Source organism: Phyllostomus hastatus, unplaced genomic scaffold (genome assembly GCF_019186645.2).
Source record: "Phyllostomus hastatus isolate PE091 unplaced genomic scaffold, TTU_PhHast_1.1 phas_contig_86, whole genome shotgun sequence".
Taxonomy (NCBI): Eukaryota; Metazoa; Chordata; class Mammalia; order Chiroptera; family Phyllostomidae; genus Phyllostomus; species Phyllostomus hastatus.
The window spans coordinates 14,796,795-14,806,355 of NW_025333977.1; the positions used below are offsets into that span (position 1 = coordinate 14,796,795).

The window sequence follows — 9,561 nt, forward strand, 5'->3', positions numbered from 1 at the left end:
TTTGGGAAGGATACTTGTATTTATTTTTTTGAGAGATTTTATCAAATTCCTCTCCACTGAGTTTGTACTCCAAAGAGCGAGACATGAGCATACTGTTTTCCGACACCAGTGGCATTGTGTTATCCAGGCTCTTCTGATCTTTCATGTAGAAAACAAATGGTTCCTTGCTGTTTAAATTTAAATTTAATTTATTATGGGGGAGGATGAGGATATATTCATGTTTAGGAGCCTGTCTTAGTTTGTTGTAACAAAGTACCACAGAGTGGGTGGCTTAAACAGCAGAACTGATTGCCACAGTGGTGGAGGCTGGATGTCTGATCAAGCTGTTGGCAGGGTTGGCCCCCTCCCAGGGCTGTGGGGATCTGTTCCACGCCTCTGCCCTAGCCTCTGGTGCGTTGCTGGCAATCCTTGGCATTCCTTGGCTTGGAGGAGACTATCGCTCTCTTCATTTTCATATGGTGTTCTCCCTCTGTCCATATTTTCTCTTTCTATAAGGACACTAGTCATAATGGGTTAGAAGCCATCCTAACGACCTTATTTTAATTGCTTGCTTACCTCTTTAAAGACCTATCTTCAAGTTAGGTCACATTCTGAAGTACTGAGAGTCAGGACTTCAACATATGACTTCCAGGAGGACAAAATTCAGTTCACAACAAAGCCATTTATGTTTTCTTAACCTCTCTGTATATTTTATCCAGTTTCCCATTGAGCCCTTAAAAATTGATTTGTAGAACCTTTTCATTTGTTAGGAAAGTTGTTCCTCTTTCTAGGATCATTAGAAATAATTTTCTGTTTTTCTTTTTTTTTAAGATTTTATTTATTTATTTTTAGAGAGGGAAGGGAGGGAGAAAGAGAGAGAGAGAAAGAAACATCAATGTGCGGTTGCTGGGGGTCATGGCCTGCAACCCAGGCATGTACCTTGACTGGGAATCGAATCTGCGACACTTCGGTCCGCAACCTGTGCTCAATCCACAGAGCTACGCTAGCTAGGGCTTGTTGTTTTTCTTTTAAAGTTTTCTGTCCTGTATTTTCCCACACAGGTAATTTTTACTTTTTAACTAAGTAAATTAATTGATTTCTTGTTTATGGTGTTTCTGAGTTTTCATATTGTACCCAGAAATTTCTTCCTCACTTTGCAATTACAGTTCTCCCATGGTTCTGCGCTAGTACTTTTATAGTATTAGTGGGTTTTTGTCTCTGCTTGCTTTTATTCATTTGGATTTCTCCTGTTATGAGGTGTAAAGTATGAAGCCAACCTTCTTTCTGGATGACTACTCAGATTCCCATTACTACTTTCCCTAGTTTTTTGAGATAGTGCTTTTCAAATATACTATGTTTCTGGATTTTCAAAAAAATTAACTCCAGTGAACTGTTGAGCCACTCTCTACACTGTTTTAACTAAGAATTTATATTTTAAAATATGGCAGAGCTAGTACTCTTTTTCAGAATCTTCATCTTGCTTCTTGTTTATATATTTTTTCTTTTAAAAGGTCAACTTGGGTCAAAACTTCATGGGGGCTTCCGTCTTGCATCTCAGCCACGAACACACCATCCAGACTGAGGAAGATCAGGAAACTTTGGGGCCACACGAGCCAAGGCCACGGCTGCATGGGCAAGCACAGGAAATGCCTGGGAGGCCAAGGTAACGCTGGTGACTTGCATCATCACAGGATCGACTTTGACAAATATCGTCCAGGTCACTTTGGGGAAGTTGGTAGGAGGCATGACCACTTAGAGAGGAGCCAGAGTTTCTGCTCCACTGTCAACCTGGATAAACTGTGGACCTCAGTCCATGAGCAGACACGGGTCAATGCTGCCAAAAACAAGACCCGAGCCACTCCCATCACTGATGCGGTGCGATCGGGCTACTACAAAGTTCTGGGGAAGGGAACGACCCAAAGCAGCCTGTCGCTGTGAAGGCCACGTTCTTCAGCCGAAGAGCTAAGATTAAAGAGTATTGGTGGGGCCTGTGGGCTGGTAGCTTGAAGCCACACGGAGGGGAGTTCAGTAAATACAAGTGCTTTTGTCTTCTGGTCTGAAGTTCTTTGGCACCTCTACCTGTGTGCCAGAAACCTGCCTAAAATGTTCTGGGAATTAAAGGTATGAGGACCTGGGCTCCGCTGCCAACTCCCCTGAGAAAGAAAGTGTGCAAGGTACTACCAACACTTACAGGCCTTGGTCGGTTACCTGACTTCAACTTTTCATTTATAAAGTGAAAATGATAGCAAAATAAATAAATAAATAAATGGTCACCTTGGGAGAACTGACATTTACAATATCTTATTTAAGAAATGCACATGATTTTTAATTTAAATCCCCATGTGTTCAACAGTAGCATGTTATTATTTTTTAACTGAGGTGTATCTTACATACAGTAAGTTTCACTCCTTTTGGTGGACAGTTCTATGAATTTTGATATATGGATGCAGTCCTATGTAACCAGCACTGCACTTTTCTTTGGAGCATTTATTTCTCCATCACTCTTGTGCACCTGTATAGTTGGTTTCTCCCCTCCCTAGTTCTGGACAACCACTGATTAGTGTTTTATCCTTGTATATTTAAAATTTGTTTAAGTTATAAAGACATTTATTTAAAGTTATATATTTGCAGCCCTAATGGTTCTAAATTGTACATTTCAGGTTGAAGCAACACATTAAAATAATGAAGACAGCCCTGGTTGGTGTGGTTCGATCAGTGGACTGATCATGGGCCTGCAAACCAAATGGTTGCTGGTACAGTTCCCAATCAGGGCACATACCTGGGTTGCAGGCCAGGTCCCCAGTAGGGGGCACGCAAGAGGCAACCACACACTGATGTTTCTCTCCCTCTCTTTCTCTTTCCCTTCTCTCTGTCTGGAAATAAACTCTTTAAAAATAAAATAAAATACTGAGGGCAGATGCATCCACAGATTTTGATTACGTAATTATTTCTTTGCCCATTCTTCTCTTTTTTTTCTTTCCCAAATAACCTCTTTCAGATATACTTCAAGGTAGAATTTATCCTCCTCATATTTTGTCCACCGCTCTTTATTTTCTGAGAAAGGGGAAGGGAGGGAGCAGGAGAGGGAAAGAAACATCAATGTGTAAGAGAAACAGTGAACATCAGTTGGTTGCCCCTCACATACCTGCAACTAGGGACCTGACCTGCAACCCAAGCAAATGCCCTGCCGGGGAATTGAACCTTTTGGTTTGCAGGTTGGCACTCAATTCACTGAGTCACACAAGCCAGGGCTGCCCACTGCTCTTTAGGCAAGAGCAACTGTCTCACAGACAGGTCCAGTGCTCTCTTATTGTGAACATCCTGTTGTTAATACAGGTTTTCAGGAAGCCTTCTTACGGTTTCTTTCACGTTGTTATCCACATGTATTGTATGGGCCCCCATTAACCCCAGTTGATTGAATCCTGCAGCATGTAATACCATTTCTGAATGCCCTCTCACCACTAGTCTGATGCTGCAACATCAAGCCTGCTCACCACTTTGACCTGAGATGCTACCCTCATAGTTTTGTCTATTCTTGACTGTCATATAATAGGAATCAGATGGTATAAAGCATTTAATTCTAGCTTTGATTAGGCAAAGTGCATTTGAAGTGCATTCATGTTGTCGTGTGCATTAGCTTCTTTTTTTTTGAAGATTTTATTTATTTTTAGAGAGAGGGGAAGGGAAGGAAGGGAGGGAAACATCAAATGTGCAGTTGTCTCTCATGCACCCCCTACTGGGGACCTGGCCCGCAACCCTGGCATGTGCCCAGGTATAGTTATATGGATGTACCAGTTTATTCCATTCACCAGTTGAAGGAACTTTGGGGTTGTTTCCAGTATTTTGGGATTATGACTAATGCAGCTAAAACATTTGCATACAGGGTTTCTGTGAATGAAGCTTTCATTTCACTTAATTGAATACCTAGGAGTGAGACTCCTGGTTATAGGGCAAAGTATGTTTAATTTTGTAACTGCCAAACTGTTTTCCAAAATGACTGGACCATTTTGCCTTTTTACCAGGAATGTAAGAGAGTTTCAGTAGCTTTGCATCCTTGTCAGCATTTGGTACATTTCATTCATGGTTAGTGATGAACATCTTTGTGTGTTTATTTGCTACCTACATATCATCTTTTACGGTGTCTGTGCAAATTTTTGTTCACTTTAAACTGGACTGTTTTCTTATTGAGTTTTTAGAGTTTATTTATAGGAGTAGGCAAAAGTAGGTTTACAGTTGTACACAAAGCAAGAGTTCGTGCTTATATTATTAATTATTGTACTATTTCCCATTTAAACAACTATAAATCTACTTTGCCAACTCCTGTATTTTAAGATGACATTGATTTCCTGCAGTACCATTCAAAGTTTTCTGCACGTTAATTGGACACATCTTTCAAAATTTATAACGTGGGTGAATTTCTACTGTATATATATTTTCATCGTATCTACTATGATACTCACATACATATACATATTGCTAGGGAAGTGGCCTGTTGTACAAAGCAACAGGTCAGCAGGGGCTGGTCTCTGAGGGTCACTGGGCTCTAGTGGACCCCTGGCACCCAGACATGTCTTCCTGCAATAGCAGTCTTGTGACGTTTACTCCAGTGCTGATGATAAAAAGCCTAACATTGTGCCAGCTGGTAATGAAGAAATATTTACACAGTCCAGCTCCAGTGTCACAAAGTAGGGCGGAGAAGGGTGGATTTGGAGCTGAAAGACAAGTGATAGTGGATATACCTCTAGATATTTTTTAGGCCGTTCCCTCTTCTCTCTTTCTACTATGCACTGTCCTATTCTAGACTTCCTTTTCTATTATTTTTTAAAGATTTATTTACTTATTTTTAGAGAGAGGGGGGAGGAAGGGAGAAAGAGAGGGAAGGAAACATCAATGTGTGAGAGAAACATCCATCAGTTGCCTCTCGCTTGCCCCTTGCATGCGTCTCGCACACCCTCAACTGGGGACTGGCCAGCAAACCAGGCATGTGCCCTGACTGGGAATCCAGCCTGCGACTGAGCAGCCAGGGCAGGACTTTCTTTTCTGAAGCTCAATTGCTCTAGAAGCTTTCTAATTAGTCTTCCTGCCTCTATTCTTGTCTCCCTGAAATCCATATTCAACAAGGTTGAGAGTGATTTATTTAAAAGTTTAAATTTGACAATGGCACTTTCATACGTAAAATCCCTAAGTCTCTCCTCCTAAATGCTACGTATTACTTCTTTTGGTCCCATTTCTCTGCTCCCTAGTTAGATTAAAACAACCCCTCCCCCCACCTCCTCAACACACACACCTCCCTGACATTGTTCATAGGGAAAAGCTCTGGTCCCAACTTTGGCTAACTCCTGAGGCAGGCAGGAGATCCTACTTTCTCCAAGAAGCCTTCCCGGAAAACTCCTCTCCCCAAAGTCTGCATGAAGTACCCATTCTGTTTGCTCCCATAAATCCATTTACTCTTTCATCTAAAGAATATTTGTACTCTGCTCCATGCAATGTGCCATATGGTTCCTGCTAGAGTTGAGTGACACATGAATCTTGTAAACGTCAATGTGTTTTAAAGCAGCGATTTTCAACCAGTGTACTGCTAGAATTTTTAAACCATGCCATACCTGTTTAGTCAGGGTCACTGACCTCTTGTCCCTTAGATTGCGAAATAAAAAAATTGACAACAGCCAACACAGTCATTGCACGTAAATGAATAAAAATTATACTTTTCTATAGGTCAGACTGGCAAAAAATCTATTTTTTTGGTGTGCCACAGAATTTTAGTTTATGTGTGCCATGAGATGAAAAAGGTTAAAAATCGCTGCTCTAAAGGAGTGGAATTCTATTAGAATTTTTAATAAAGAAATTTGACATAACTTGGGCAGTAAGTGCAGGCTTCCCTTATAAAGTCATGCTTAAGCCCTGACTGGTGTGGCTCAATGGATTGCGCGCTGGCCCGGCCTGCTAACCCAGGCGTCACTGTTTAGGTTCCTACATGCTGAGGTTGTGGGCCAGGTCCCCTGTTGGCTGCGTGCGAGAGGCAACTGACTCATGTCCTCTCTCACAAATCAATGTTTCTCTCCTTTTCTCCCTCCCTTCTCCCTCTCTAAAAGTAAATAAAATAATTTTTTAACAAGTTATGCCTAAGCTGAGGAATGAATAGAGAGAAGGGGAGACTGTAGCAGAGAAAACAAAGTCAAAGTCCCCTTGGGAGGAGTTGAAGTCAGTGCAGTCGAACCACGGAGGGTGGTGCGTGTGAAAAATTGCTAGAGAAGTTGTCTCTGGCCAAAAAAGTCATGGCCATGTTAATAATTTTGCCTTAAATCAATGACATTTGAATATGTACTAGATACTTGCTATTAAAGAATATTTTAGTGATATACAATAGAGCTGTGGTTATACTAAAAAAATAAAGCTAGTATTTTCAGAGCAAAATAATCAAATGTCTAGGATGTGCTTCTAAATAATCCCAGGGAAGTAGGAAAGGTGGGTGGGGCAGAGATGAGACAAGACTGACCATGAGTTGATGATGGTTGAAAATCAGTAATTAGTACATAAAAATTCAGTATTCAAATTTTGCACATGCTTGAAATTTCCAATAACTTAAAGAAAAAAGGATGCTGGTTTTTATTCTAAGAGCAGTGTGAAGATATGAAGTACTCTAAGTAGCACTGGCACACTGAAGATTTAATGTTTAAAAACTTGTTCTGGTTTCAGTGCAGAGGTCAGATTAGAAGGGGGACAGTGGCTGAGGGAGATCATTTTTGTGTACTTTTAGATTTATCCTCACCCAAGGGCATGCTAACTGATTTTAGAGAGAGGGGAAGGGAGAGGGAGAGAAACATCGATATGAGAATTGCCTCTTGCATGGGCCTCATCACAGGTGGCAAACACAAGGCCCACAGGCCAAATCTGGCCCTCCACTTTGTTGTATCCGGCCCTGGAACCTTGTTTCTACCTGGGGGCAGCACCGAGCTCCTTGCCCCTAGCTGAGGAGTAGTTATATTTATACAGTCCTAAAATTACATTTGGCCCTTTGAAGTCAACCGCAAGGCTGATGTGGTCTCTGGTGAAAATGAGTCTGACACCCCCGATCTACATGAACCCACAACCTAGGCATATGCCCTGACCAAGAATGGAACCCATTACCACTGCATTTACAGGATGACCCTACAACCCAGCCACACTGGCCAGGGCCATTTCTGTCTAGTTTTGACATGGTTCAAGAAAAGAGATGATGTTTGACCAAAGAAAAGAAATGGAAATAAGTGAAAGGATACAAGAATCATTCTGGAGAACTTGAGAGGGAGGGGAGCTGACACTCACGGAGACAGGGAACAATGCAAGAGGACATGTTCAGGGTAGGAAAGGAAGACTGCAGGCTCAGTCTTGGCCAAGTTGAGTTATGGTTGCCTTTCATACACCTAAGAGGAAATTTCAAAGAGGCAGTCTGAAGACTTTAGAGAAAGCTAATACTGAACTTGGGATCAATGGCATGTCATAGGTGATCACAGAAGTGTGATCACTGTAATCTTTACACAGATTAAAGAGTTTATTGTGAGAAGAGAACCTCAGGTTAAGAATTAAACCCTTTCAACATTTCATGATCTGGGAACATGTGCTAGCAGAGACAAATGTTGGGTAGGAATGGCCAGAAAAGCAGAAAAAAAAAACAATGTGATGTTATCTAAGGGAGCAGTCAAGCATCCAATGTTTCTCTTATCAAAATAAATACAAAAATAACCCATTTAGTGAGATAGGCATTGGTGACATTTCAAGGTTTTATGGTATAACAGGGGCAATGAGACTGTAATGGGTTGAGAAGTACGAGACTTGAGCTTGGAGAAAGCATACTTCTCAGAATTCAGCTGTGATGGTAAGGGAAGGATGGGAGGGAGGGCTGTGCTTTAGTGTTTAAGATGGGAAATACCTGAGTGTGTTTAAATGTCAATGGGATCACACTGAAGGGAAATAGTTGAATACAAGAGAGAGGAGAGAGAAAGAGACAAAATTTAAGACAATGGGACTAGTTATGAGCAGATTCCTCCTCCGAGCAGCGAGGAATGGACAAGTAACACATAGCGGATTTCTAAACTGTGAGCTGGTTTCTCTTTGTCACTTCCTCCCATTGAAATTAGAATCTACTAAGAATGAGGGAGCAGTTGGGAGTTGGGGGCTTGAAAAAATTGAAATCTGAATAACAAAGCCTTAGGGTGGAGATAATTGAGATAAAGGCTAAATTTTTGTGTGCTTCATTGAATGCTCTAATGTAGTCCCAAAACAATGGGGTCTACTAAAGGCACCACCTACATCTGTGTTTGTACTTAACTACTTTTAACTTTCCATTTATGACTGTCTCTCTCCCACTAAGCTGGACAGAAGGCAAGTGCTACATTTTAACCAGCTTTCTATGCATGGCTCCAGATTTAATGCCTTGACCAATGTTGAGTTCTATGTCAAATGTAAAATGAATCAAAGTCCTGCCTTTATTTGCAGCAAAAGTAGAAGAGAACTTCCTTAGCTGCTATGCTTATTATTTACCTAGGATTAGTCTAAGTGCTTTACATAAATTAACTTATTTAACCCACAAAATAACCCACTGAAGATCACTTCCCAAATCAAGAAACGGAAGCACAGAGATAAACTTTTTAAGGCCCCACAGGAGTTAAGCGACAAAGGTAGGATTTGAATGAAGTTTGATAATCTACCAGTGTTCACTTATGAACTTGTATCCAGTGCCTCTGCAACAGCAGCAAAAGAATGGGTGAACACCATGATTATCAGAACTGTTTAAATTGGGACTAGATAAAACTTAAGATTTCCTGTGCTTGCTCCTAATTTCTCTAGCACTAAAATTTTGTGTAACTGGCCCTGGTTGGTGTGGCTCAGTGGACTGAGTGCCAGCCAGCGCACACGCCTGGCTTGTGGGCCAAGTCCCCAGCAGGGGGCGCACAAGAGGCAACCATACATGGATGTTTCTCTCCCTCTTTCTTCCACCCTCTCTCTAGAAATAAAATCTTGAAAAAAATTTTTTTTGGTATAATTGCTATTTAGGCAGAAAAAATCTTGTGTAATTATGTAAATTAATAAACACTGACTGCAACACCAATAACCAAAAGAAGCATTCTAATAATTTTATATTATAGATAGACTACTACAACAGCAATCACCTTCAAGGTTTGGAAACTTTGTAAAAACACCTACTACTATGATGCACTTATTTCAATGAGTATTTCAAAAATCAACATCAATAGGACTAAGTTACATCTGCCTAATAGTATATAAAATTGGTATTTGAAAAACACATCAGAACTCACTTCAATATCTTATGGGCACCAGAATATCAAGTTAAAAAAAAAGGAAATAAAGAAATGAGCCTTCATCTGGCAAGGGATGAAGTGTCTTCCCTTCTTATAGAAAACATTCTAAACAATGGGGCAAATTAATAACTTCTAAATTGAAGGAAGACTTTTCAGAAATAGAATAAGTTCATCTCAGAAATTGCATCATTATTGCAAACCTTTACTAAGGGCCTACAGAACTCAGGGTACATTCTTGGGGTTCACAGCGCTTTGTTTATATGCTGACCTTGCCCTTAAGGAG

The 9,561-nt window shown here is 40.8% G+C and overlaps 1 pseudogene; it reads right to left on the reverse strand.

Annotated features, from left to right (window-relative positions):
- Window positions 1-2,923: 2,923 nt before the first annotated feature.
- On the reverse strand, window positions 2,924-3,500 carry LOC123826944 (annotated as a pseudogene).
- Between the last annotated feature and the right edge of the window lie 6,061 nt (window positions 3,501-9,561).